General features: G+C 42.1%; 1 protein-coding gene across 5 annotated transcripts in view; it reads right to left on the bottom strand.

Moving 5' to 3' along the window:
* The window catches only part of CHST15 (carbohydrate sulfotransferase 15), a 112,444-nt gene extending 100,062 nt beyond the window's left edge, over positions 1 to 12,382 (bottom strand). For 2 of the 5 annotated variants that reach the window (XM_074233421.1, XM_074233418.1), the window contains exon 1: positions 11,119 to 11,319. The gene's annotated coding sequence lies outside the window, so the exon portion shown is untranslated. Of the gene's footprint in view, positions 1 to 9,945; positions 10,785 to 11,118; positions 11,320 to 11,633; positions 12,078 to 12,231 lie in introns of those variants that run through there. The other 3 variants (XM_074233419.1, XM_074233417.1, XM_074233420.1) reach the window with 3 other exon arrangements.
* Between the last annotated feature and the right edge of the window lie 798 nt (positions 12,383 to 13,180).

Raw genomic sequence — 13,180 nt, 5'->3', positions numbered from 1 at the left:
CTCAGATTTCTTTATGAATACCTTGGTTAATAATCAGAGCTCATCCAATTTTAAAAGCCTCACTTCACTGATTAATAAAATTTACATGCCGAAATGGGACAGAATAAATACCTCCTTACAAACTTACAGCATCTTTCTCAAAAACAGAATAGGCTAAAGATCTATTTCCTGAATCATTTTAGAAAGGACATCAATGGGGTGGAGGGGAGGAGCAGATGAGAAAGGAAGAAATCTGAAGACCATGCCATGAAATGCTCTTTGAAAAGAACAGCACATATTTAGCATTCAAAAAGAGAAAACCAGATCAAGGGAGACATAGTCATTCCCAAGGATTTGAAAAGGGATCATCTTGGAGAAGAATTAGACTGTTCAGCTTGGACCCAGATGTCCTAACTAGGAGTAATGGGGGAAATTCCAAGGAGGAAAGTTTTGTCTTGCTCTAAAGGGAAATCTTATTAGTGCTGTCCAAAAGGAAACCAGGTTGGCCAGTGGATTTCCTATCTCTTTAAGTTTTCTGGGGAAGAAGTAATGACAATTGATTAGGGGAAATATAGAGCCATGTGTTAGTCTAGAAAGCTTGAGGTGGTTTCCAGTTATGGGACACTGGGATCCTGGTTGGCACAATGTGAGATTAGCAGTTGATGGGATTTAGAACTAGAAGCCAGTTTAGACATCACTTCATTCAAACTCTTAATTGTACAGAGAAAGACCAAAGAGGTTAGGTGACTTGCTCAAAGTCATAGGAATGAATTAGGAAGGTCAATAGGTCTTTTATAACTAGAAGAGGCCTTCAATCTTTAGTCCCACTCTTTTTGTTTTAAAGATGGGTAAAGTGAACCCCATAGAAGTTAGCTATCTTGCCCAAGGCCATAAAAGCAATATGCAGCTTGGCCAGAAATTGAGTCCAGGTCCTCTGATTCAACTAAGGCTGTGCATTTTCACTACCAGACCTTCCTCCCTAGCAGACTAAAGCTCAAAGCCCAGGTCTCTGAACTCAAAATCTGGTGTTCTTTCTAACACACCACACTGTCTCTTCCTTCCAATCATTAATTTTGAAATCAAACCATTGTAGACTTTGCTCACAGAAGCCAAGAAATCACTGCATTGTTCTGCCCCTTTTCCTTTGAGAAAAAGGAAAGACAGGGAGGGAGAAGGAAGACGGGAAACATGGGATAGGTGAAATATACCTGTCTTCCTAGAGTTTGCATCTTAGTTAGGCAATTATGACATAAAAATTAAATATAGTAAAATTATTATTGCCTTGTATATTCTGCAAATGACAGGTAGCATTTTTATAGCATTTTAAGATTTGTAAAATACCTTATAAATATCATCTTGTTTTTACTCTGACAACAACCTGGGGAGGTAGGTGGTATTATTATTATTATTATTATTATTATTATTATTATCATTATTATTATTCCCACTGTACAAATGAAAAAAATGAAAACACAAAGATTAAATGACTCGCTCAGGATAACACAGCTAGTAAGTGTCTAAGGTCACATTTGAATTCAGGTCTTCCTGACCCTACAAAGTCCAAGATTCTTTCCATCTCTCTGACTAATGTGCTTTTTTTTTCCTTTGAGAACATTAGCTAGGATAAATTGTCCTGGTTTTGAGGTGGGCTGGAACTGCTCCAATTTCTCTCTTGTTCCTTGTTTGCCAATGCCCTTGGAAGAGGAGGAGGGGTGCGAGTGAAGTTATTTAAAGATTTGTCTAATGCCTTGGTTGGCTCATCACAAACCCACTGTGACACAGGGAAGTTTCCTAATGAACTAAGAATGTACTGATGCAGTTGGTATTGGGAGAATGAACCAATGATCTCAGTTCAGAGATTGCAGGTAGGCAAATATATTCTCCCAGGTTAAGTTTTCTCAAGAGATCATATTTGCCTGAAGAGACAAAATTAGCCTAAGATAATTTCTAAGAAGTTTCTGGCTACCAAAAATGGTAACACTAGGTTTGAAGTTCAAAGGATATGGGGTCAGAACCTCAACTCTGTCTCTAAGTGATATGAGGTAATTCATTAATATTTATGGACCTTGGTTTCCTCAATAGTAAAATGAGTGAGTTGAACTGGATGATCTCTAAGGCCACTTTCAGCTATGACCCTATGGCCTGTTCTGGGATAAGATTGGTGTCTTTCTTTATTTTATTTTTAATTTGTGTAATAAAACAAGCATTTCATTAAGATAGTATAATAAAAATGATTGCACATGAAACTGAATATCTATAATGTATATCTTGCTATTCCTTTTAAATATATATAACAATTATCATGTAAATAGTTTTCCTCTTCCTTCTTCCCCTGCCTTAGAGATGAATCCATGAAACTCAGGAACTATATAAATACAATTATTTTTTTAAAAAAGCCTTTTCAGTAAAAACATCACTTGTACAAAAATATTCATAACAGCCCTGTTTTTGGTGGCAAAGAATTGGAAATCAAGTAAATGTCCTTCAATTGGGGAATGGCTTAACAAACTGTGGTATATGTATGTCATGGAACATTATTGTTCTATTAGAAATGAGGAGGGATGGAAAGTCAGGGAAGCCTGGAGAGATTTGTATGAACTGATGCTGAGTGAGATGAGCAGAACCATAAAAACATTGTATATCATAACAGGAAGATGGGGGGTGATGATGATCAATCTTGATGGATTTACTCATTCAGTGCAATAATTAGGGGCAATTTGGGGTTATCTGCAATGGAGAATACCATCTGTATCCAGAGAAAGAACTGTGAAGTTTGACCAAAAACCAAGGACTATTACCTTTAATTTAGGAAAAAAACTGATACCTTACTGTCTGATCTTGCTGTCTCTTTTACTTTATGTTTCTTCCTTAAGGATATGATTTCTCTCTCATCACATTCAATTTGGATCAATGTATACCATGGAAACAATGTAAATACTGGAAAATTGCCTTCTGTGGGGGCTGGGGGGAGTGAAGTAAGATGGGGGGGTTGTAAAATCTTTAAAAAAATGGGAAAAAAACCTTTTCATACAAATAAGATAGATGTCTTTTATAGACTTGAATAAGTTTTATTTAAATATTTATTTTTTCTTTTCTTACATGAGAAGATTCATGGGGGGCCAGGGGCATACAACAGGAAATGACTGCAATGCCTTTTTTAAAAAGGCATCAATAAAATTTAAAAACATCCATGCTGATCAGCAGTCATATCAATTGGGGAAATTAAGGAAAGATTCACCAAAAGAGCATTGAGGATTTTAACACAGTTGGGAGCAGAAAGCAAAGAATTAGAAAACCATGAGATTTATATAAGAGATGACAAGTAGTTCATTCTTTTTTGGAACATTGAGTATATAGAGGAAATTTCTTTGAAATAAGGTTGGAAAGACAAAGAAGCCCTAGAATGCTGAAGGCCTTGAATGTAAGCTATAGAATTTTACTTTGACAGGGTAGGCCTAGAGTACCAACTGAAGGGAAAAATGTAGAGTATCAGATTCTGACCCAGACTGTCTCATACATAATCTATCTGCAAGCCAAGGGATGGTTTGGGAGTAGGAGAGCAGGCAAATGAAGATCTGTTAAGAAGCATTACTCCAGACAAATGATAATGAGGGCTAACCCTAAGAAAAGGAATAGGAGTGAAGAGATGGCATAGATGTAAAAGATATGAGAAGAGAATGGACAATATTGTGATAGACTAGATATAAAAGGTGAGGGCAAAGGAAAGAACCAAAGATATCTTCAAATTTCTTTGAGTCTCATTTCTGTAAATTCCTATTTAATTCCCCCTCTTACTTTTTCTTGACTCTCCCTTCCTGAACCCCAAATGTTACATTTTTCCAGTGGGTTCATTTTAATGACAACAGAAAGGATATGGTCTTTGTTTTGTTATTAGTTGGGAACTACACTGATCGAATTAAACAAGTAATTATCCCCAAGAGGAGACAATTCTCCAAAAATGCCATCAGTTTGTTATGCTTTAGCAAAGACAAAATTTCAATCTTAGGGTAGTTTTATTGGTTTTTGCACATAATCTGATAAGCAGAGAAGCTATTAATTTAGCAAACAATCACCAAGATGTATTAAGTACCCACTAAGTAACAGGTTCCAGGCCTCTGTACCCTGGGAGTAAATAGACAAAAATGACAGAAGCCCTATCTTCAAGGAGACTATGTTGTGGGAAAGGTAGGGGGTAAAGTGAGGGGGTGAGGTTTGTATACCTAAGCATATGCAGAATAGAGAAATGCAAGTTCATTTTCAAGGAGAGCACTATCAGCTGGAAAATGGTTCATGTAGAACTTGTAGGATTGGGGGTCAATCAGAGCAAAGATATGGAGAATGGAGATAGATGTCGTGAATGATGAACAAGAAGGCAGCCAAAAGGGCTAAGCATGAGAAGACTTGATCTTAATCTTTTGTGACCTGGCATGAATCTCTGTCAGTCTGATGAAACTGAGAGATTCTCCAAAACAATAACTTTAAATGCATAAAATCAAGTAAAGGTGATTACAAAGGAAATTAATTATATGGGAATATGATTATCAAAGTATTCAAAAATGACAAACCCTAGGTTAGGAACCTTGACTCTAGAATATTAGAAAGGGAGAAAAAAGTATAATGAAGCTGGTTGGGGTTGGGTTGTGTTTTAAATGCCAAACAAAAGATTGTATTTGATACTAAAGGCAATAGGTAGCAATGGAGTTCATTGAGCAGGGAAGTGATATGATCAGACCCATATTTATGGATAAACCACCTTGGTAGCTTTGCAGAGTACAGAAGAAGATAAAAATTTGAGTTAGAAAGACTAATGAGGGAGTTATTTCAACAGTTCTTTTTGAGAAATGGTGAGTGCTTGAACTCTCATAAAATGAGGGGGGGAATCAGATTTGAAGATGTAGAGAGATAGAAATGAAAAGATGTGGTAACTGACTACGTATGTATGAGATAGGGAATGAGGAACAAAGGATAACACTAAGGTTGTGAATTTAGAAAACTATAAGTATGGTAGTACCCTTGAAAGAAAAATAATTTACAAGAGAAGTGACTTTAGTGAGGGAAAGAAAATGAATTTTCTTTTGAACAGATTGAGTTTAAAATGTCTATTGGATACCTAATTTACATATAAATATGTATACACATATGTATACATGTATATAAATGTATAATGAACACAGGCATACATGAGTTTGAAGCTTTAATTGTATGTTTGTCCATGTGTATATGTGTAGGTGTCTATTTCTCTGCTTAGGTATGATAAAATCATGCAAGCTAATAAGATTACCAAAAGTAAAATGAATAGAAAGAGAAAAGAAGGGAAGAATGCACAAGTTAGAGTCTTTAACTCTAGCCACAATTAGGGTGCTAATATGGTTGATTGACCAGATAAATACTAAGACAGGTGGGAAGAGAACCAGTAAAGCATGCCATGAAAACATAGAAAAGAGAGATATTCAGGAGGAAAGGATGAATAAGAGTATAAAATGAAACTAAGTGATAGGGAAGAATAAGTACTGAGGCAAGGTCATCAGATTTGATAATGAAGAGATTATTGGTAACTTTAGAGAAAATAGTTCTGCTTAAGTCATGAGATTGGAAGCCGAACTGCAAAAGTTTGAGGACTGAGATGAGTGGAAGGACAAAATATAGGCAATTTTTTCCTAAGGGTTTGACTGAAGGTAGGGGGTGGAGAAGGAAGGTAGGATGATATTGGGGGAATGGCAGGATATAGTGAGGGTATTTAAAGGATGGAAGCTACATGGGCAGGTTTTTAGGCAGCAATGAAAAAACTAGTGGATATGGAGAGATCAAAAATTTGAGAAATGGAATGCATAAGAAAACATGAGAGAATGGGATCTGGAGTATATGAAGAGAGATTGACTTTAGAAAAGAGAAGGGTCACTTCTTTTCAGACTGTATTAAAGAAGAAGAAAATTGAGGATGAGAGGTCAAGGCATTTTGAAATTTATGAAAAGGGAGAATATGGCTCCCTCAGCAAACTCATTTTATTCTCACAGCTATATTAAATCAATATTCCAAGTAAGTAGCATTGAAATTTATCATCCCCCTCCTATTTTATAGATCAGAAAATAGGGAAGGTCAGTTTCCACAGGTCATTCAAAGAAGATGCCCCTTGATCTAAGTCAATTGATTTGAAAAGCAACTAGGTACAATTTAAAAAATCTGATATTTAAATAGTTTTTACCATTGTACAGTGGGGATAATTACTGTACTCTGCTCTTATAAAGATCAAATAATCTACAGTAAGCAAAAAAGGCTTTAAAAACCCTGAATCAATGCCTAAATGTTATTATTAGAGGGGATACTACCTATAATAATGCCTATCTATGGTAAGAATGGAATGGGTCAATACATGTGAAAGGATTTAGGGTTACCTAGATTGGAATACATATTCCCATTACATTGCCTAAGCATTATGACCTAATGGATAAACCTCTGGCCTTAGAGTCAGTTAGATCCAGTTCCAAGGTTAGACTCTGACATCCAATAGCTGCCAGATGCTGGGCAACTCTCTAAAACCTAGAGAACAAATCTATTCTCTAGGGAGTGAGTTTCCTCACTCAGAATTCCCTGGACCAAAATCAAAGATCTAATTCATTTCTAAATCTCCTTGGAAGGGTATTTGAATGGATAAAAAACTATGTAAATACTGGTAAAAAGTCCAGTGAAGTTTGACTTTTTATGCCTTTACATTATGGGGTACATTGAATTAATCTAAATATTATTTCTTTTCTGGATTCACATTTTAGATTTTAAAAACTCATAAAAGAGTTCTTGTCTGTGTTATTTTGATAAGGCATCACATACCTGATCTTTCAACCTTTCATAAAAGACATTCCTTAATTTTGGCACTTGAACAAATCTCCCTACTTTTAGCATGCAAAACCCCAAGGACTCTTGACTACATCCATAGAACATGAAACGGCTCAAGAAATGAAACAGAAGGAAGAGGGAAGCTCTTAAAGCAGTTAGAAGTGACAGCCATTGAATCATTTGCAGGGAAAGTATTTTAAAACCTTTTATGCTATTGTTATCAACGAAAAGCAACCAATTTCTGTGTGTTATTATGTATCTCCAAATATGCCTTCTTCCCTATTACACTCCTAAACACTAGTATTGAATTACTATTACATGCTGATTTAATGCTGTACCTACCGTAAAGGAAAACTTTTCCAGAGGCAGAGAATGGAAGAAAGATTTGGAGTCTGGATCCAGGGCTCCATATTTGAATCCTGACTTCTACTTTATTGTCTGTTTGACCTTGGGTAAATCACTTACCCAGTGTGGGATCTGCTTTCTGTATCTATAAAATGAAGAAACTGGACAAGATGACTTCCCAGGTTTCATTCAGCTCTAAATTCTATGATTCTATGATCAATAATATTCACCATTAAAAAATAGCATGACCAAGGCATAAACTAATATGTAGATCACAAAATTATAGCTTGAAAGCACTTGTTGAAACAGAGCATTTAGTTAGCTGAACAACATATGAATTTAGGCAAATTTAGGCTGTAAATAGTTGCTTGGAAACAGGCTGTAATAAGTTGCTTTCAAATGTAACTACCTCCAGTTCTGCACCTGTTTACTCATCTCCAAAATGGGTGTATATAGTTTCAATATCTACAAGTATAGATTTATTTTTGCCTAATTCCAATGAAATAATATATGTATAAATTCTTTGTAACCCTAGGACATTACAAAGTTATTAATTCGAGGAGAAAGGGTCTTGAGGATTCATCTAACTCTAAATGCCTTATTTGAGTAAGTCAAATTTTGCTCAAAGTCACATGATCAGGAAGTGACAAAACTTGAATTTGAACTCAGAACTTCTGTTTCTAAAACCAGCCATCTCAGTTATTATTTCTGTTCTCTTCAATTCTAACTAGATGGATGGTAATAAACAAACTTGTTTTTCTTTGAGATTAAGCTTCCTCCCCTGTAAAACCAAGAGGCTAGCCTATGATCTCGAAGTTGAAAGCCCTAAAGACACTGCTATTCTTTTCATTAATACCAGATGAAGAATGTCATTAGGACGTCTGGAAGTCTAAGAATTAAATACCCTTCAATGCTATGCCAAATTTGAAAAAAAAAAAAGTCTAACAGTTTAAATCATTTTAGCAAATTTTAGACTAGCATCCAAAGACTTCCAATGAGCTTTCAATTCACTCCTGAAAATCACATCCCATTAACTCATGAAATATGAATGACAATAAAAGGAATTTCTTTGTTAGGGAACAAAGCTGTCATACAATCCACAGCCAGCCAATGATAGAAAGTGCAAGGAGAGAAGGATTATGAGAAAGACTGTGAAGTTTAGGCTGTGATGAGTTGCCTGAAAAGAGTCAAGCCATAATAAGTTGCCTTTGAACCTAAATGCCTCCTCAGCAAATGTTCTTTGAAGAATTTATTTCAGACTGCCAGCAGTCTGCATTTCAGAACCATTCTTTACAATCTCATATATGCATTACCAAGCAGGGTTAACTATTTCTCAAAGTGTAAAGAGAAGGAAGAAAATGCTTTTATGAAAGAATTAAACTAATGTCTGTTGATGCCATATATTATGTGTGTGAGAGACAGAGAGCTTTGTGTGTGTGTGTGAGAGAGAGAGAGAGAGAGAGACAGAGACAGAGACAGAGACAGAGACAGAGACAGAGCCAGAGCCAGAGACAGAGACAGAGACAGAGACAGAGACAGAAAGACAGACATAAGTGGGGAAAGGAAGGAAAGAGGAAAGGGAGAGAAAGGAGACTATAGAGACTATATATATAGAGAGAGAGATGGCAGAGGAATGAGAGAGAAGAAAGGAGAAGAAGAAGAAGAAGAAGAAGAAGAAGAAGAAGGGGAGAGGGTGGGGAGGAGGAGGAGGAGAGATAAGAAGTAAGGGAGCAAGGAAGAATGAAGGAAGGAAAGAAGAGAGGAAGAGAGAGAAAGGAGACCAGAAAAAAAATGAGTCGAGAGAGATAGAGAAGGAAAGAGACAGAGACAGAAAGGTACAGAGACAGAGATAGAGAGAGGTTTGAGGAGTCTACTGTGGTGGGAAAAGTGTAGATCTTGAAGACAGGACCAACCAAATTCAAGCCTTTCCTTGGATACAAACTAAACTGGGTGAACATGTGCAAGTTACCTGATCTTTCAAAATGCCTTGCCCCCCCCCACAGGTCCCCCAAGGCCAGACCATAAACTATAGGAGTGGTAGATTTGAATCAGAAGAAGGTATTTCCACAGGAGAAGTGTATGAAATCATATGTTCATAATAACTAGGTATCCATTCATCCATCCATAAATCTATGTCTATCTCTCATTCATTTCTTAAGACTCAGGTCAACAAATTGCCCAGTTTCAACCTATATTTTATGCATAATGACATGTTATTTATACATATGTATATAAATATATATTTATACACTTACATATATAGACACACTGAATAGATAGCTAGGGGTTTTATATAAACAAATATCACATATATACATGTATACACACACAAATATGCTTCTATGGTAGTAAAGTATATGTAGAGATTGTGCTTTATATTATTTTCATACATATAACCAATATGTATGTCTGATTTCCCACAACTCTATTATATCTAATACACAGCATGCACATTTTCCATTTCTACACAGGCCACATAATCTGTACGTATAAATACCCACATATTAAACATGGCTTGGTCTTGATCAATCAGTTCGCCCCAGTTCAGAAGGCTCCCCCTCTTAAGGCTATGCTGTCCCTTCAGACATTTTAATGACTTGATCTTAGCTGTCCCTTCACAAGGCGGCATACAATTTGTTGAAAAGTCAAAATAAAAACAGCAATTCCTGAGTCAGCACCATGGAGACCCTCTTTCACTCCTCATCACATTCACCTCTCCCATTCCCCCCCCCCCCCAACTCATCCCCTCATGTTCTGCCCCCGTTCAGTAAAGACGCTGCCTCCTCTTACCCCACGGAATGCTGACCCCCACATCTCCGAGACCAACTAGGGATACCGCAGCCGCTGCGGACCTATTCAAGCTGCTCTGCTCTGGGGAGCGCCAGGAGATCCTGTGTCAAGCTTCATTAGGAAGATAGGGACCCTGCGCAGTGGAGGAGCGAGGAAGGGAATGTAGGAGGGAAAGGAAAGGGAAGTGTATGGCGGTGGGTTGAGAGAGTGGAATGGGGGAGGGGAGAGCAAAAGTTCCCAACCCTTCGGCTTTCCAGCAGAACACTTGAGTTGACCCGAGGACAATGTGGTGGGTGGGGAAGCTCCATCCTGGCCTCTGAGCTGCACCCAAAGCTCCAGGGCAGAGAGGCTTGCCCATCCAGAGGGTCTCTGCTCCTTGGGAGGGCCATTCCACCAGCCCTGGGGGACAACCCTAATCTCTCCTGCACCTCCACTTCTTGCCGCTCCTTCCCTTTCTTCCAGAAGAACTGAAGCTCCTGGCAAGCAAGACTCTCACCTTTGCCTCAGCATCCCTGGCCCTAGCCGGCGCCTCCAGCTCCATACATGTGCCTATACAAAGTCACTTGACACTTGCTACCCACTTACTATTTTATAGCCGGACTCTGTTTATAAAGCGCCGGGCAAACACCTCCCTGGGAGGCAGGTGCAGTTAGCCCCATTTTACACCCAAGGGAACTGAGGCAGACTGAGGCACTACGCACTTTTTCGTTTGACCCTTACAAGTGCCATGATTAGCCCCGATGGCCAGTGACTTGTCAGTGTCACCGAGCCACTGCCCGAGCTTCGTTCTGAATTTACTTCTTCCAGACCCAGCTTCAGCGCTCTGTCCGAAAGCCTAGATAGACACGGGAGCGAGGACTCAGAGGGGTGCCCTCCTGCCCGCCCTACCCCCGCCCCCAGGCCTCTCCGACACGAGTGCCACCGGCAGTGGGCATCACGGACCCAGGAAGACCGAGTCTCCTCGCTCCGCGACCGGGGAAAATAGGAACCCACGTCTGGGCTTCCTCCTTGCGAGGAAATGCACTTCTGGCAAAAACGCGCGTGACGTGACAGGGGGACCTGAGGGCCAGTGGAAAAGAGAGATGGAGGAGGAGGAGGAGGAGGAGGAGGAGGAGGGGAGGAGGGGGAGGAGGGGAGGAGGGGAGCTGGGAGCGCCCGCCGCCAACTTCTCACCAAGTGCGCTCTGCCCTCCCGAGCCTCAGCACTCATTCTCTGCCCGAGAGCCGGGCGGCCCGGGCCACTCGCTCCGAGACGCTCGGGAAGCTGCCCCGACTCTGGAAAGATGCGGCTCCACGCCTGGAGGAGCGGGGAGCGGAGCAGGTCCGCCTGCCCGGGCCGGGGGTGGAACCGGCAACTTCCCCAGGACACCCCGAGCTCTCCCGAGCCACTCCGGCCTCGGGCCCCCGAACAGCCTCAGTTAACCCCCACAACTGTCCATCCCCGACGGGCCAGGCGCCAATCCGCACTCTCCGCCCCCCCCGCCCCCCGCCCCTTCGAGCCCTGGGGCCGCCCACTGAGGGATTCTCAGCCTGGTCCCTTCATCCCGCGGACCGAGAGGAGAGATGCCCACTGGGCTTCCCCCTCCCCAGCTCCCCACTCCCGCCGGGGGCATGCCCCCTTCTCCCGCTGCCCCCCCATCCAATCCCACTCCACGTCTCTCCCCAAGCCCGGGGGCCGCTGAAACTCACTCCATTCCGCTCCGGGCGCTCCCCGCAGCTCGGGGAGGGGGCGAGCAAGGCCGGCCCCCGGAGGCTCCAGAGCCCCTGCCCCTCCCCCAGCGCCGTGCTCCCCGGAGCACAGCCCCCTGCCTCCGGCTGCCTGGAGGAGGACCGCCGGCCAGCCAGGCGCGCCCGCGTGCGGGCCCGGGCGGCTGGGGAGGGAGGGGGCGGGCCGGGGGCCGGGGGGCTTCAGACCCGGGGCTCGGCTCGGCCGACTCCTAAGTTCATTGTCTACGTCCTCAGCCCGGCGCTCTCGCCGCCGCCTCCTGGGCTGCTGCAGCCTCTGCCGCCGCCTCTGCCGCGGGGTGGGAGACCAGGGCTGTGCGCACGCAGCCTCGGGGGCAGCCGACCACCTCGGGGAGGCTGGCAGAGCGCAGACCGCTGCGGCCGCCGCCGCTGCCTCCGGCCGCTGCCTCCCGGGCCAGCCTCGGAGCTGGGCTGCCCTGGCCACCCCCACGCACGCATGCACGGGGAGAGTCGCGCCACTTGTGAGTGTGTGTGGCTGTGCGCGGCTGCCTGCGTGCTCGATCACTCATTTCTCACTCCTCGCGGGTGACGAAACTTGTACCTGGAGAGTGCAAACGGGGGCCTCCCCGAAAGGCGATCGCGTCCTCTTCAAAAAGGCTCCCCGATCCCACGGATGAGCAGAGAGAGAAGAAAACGTTCAAGAACCGAGGACATACAGCGTGTTGCTGATAACGCCCCCGGTGCTCAGCCACCCCTCCCACTCCCGTGGCCCTGGGACCCGATTCTTCCCAAATGGGCAGAAGTTTGAACTCCCCGATTGGTGTTTTCCTTGCCTTGAAGTAAACACTTTCTTCATTTTTCTTAAAGTGATGGGATGATTCAATGAAAAAGCCAGAGAGAAACTCCGTCCAAATGGAGAGTAGCAATTACTTATTGCCAGGGACATTCTGAAATAACTTCAAGGTCTGGAGTCAACCCATACATTGATATTCAAGGCCACAGCACATATGGGGTGGGTGCCCACTTTTTTTCCTTTTTTTTTTTTCTGATCAAGGGGACCCTTGCTTCTTGTCGGCCATGAATGTTTGCTTTTGCTTAGAGTGCAAAGGCTCAAAGAGATTCCAGTTCCATGGTTTGCCACAACTGACTCAGAGGCAGCTGCCTGAGGAAAACACCTGGTTAAGGCTCAGAAGAAGCCTGTCATTTGAATACGTTTAATCTCTTTTCTCGGCGCTGACAATGCTGTTAGTTAAGAAACGGACACTTCACGGAATTCTGAAAAATAGATTTACTTAGGAAAAAATAGTGTATGCTTAGTTAGTGTGTTTGGAACTGGTATGTCCTGTTTTCTGAAATCATGATCTTTTTTATTCCTGTTTTAACTTCATGCCCTCCCTCCCATCCCATAGTCTACAGTGATGCCATAAACCTCTCCATAGCAACTAATTGTGAGGTTATAATCAGGGGATTATTACTTCAGGCAGGGGGGAAATAGGAAGAGTAAATGAGTTCTTCAAAACAATATCCTGTTTTCATACAAAATACTAATG

The sequence above is a fragment of the Macrotis lagotis genome, chromosome 4 (assembly GCF_037893015.1).
Source record: "Macrotis lagotis isolate mMagLag1 chromosome 4, bilby.v1.9.chrom.fasta, whole genome shotgun sequence".
NCBI lineage: Eukaryota > Metazoa > Chordata > Mammalia > Peramelemorphia > Peramelidae > Macrotis > Macrotis lagotis.
Note: the sequence above shows the minus strand (reverse complement) of the source record. Positions and strands in the feature narration are given on the sequence as shown.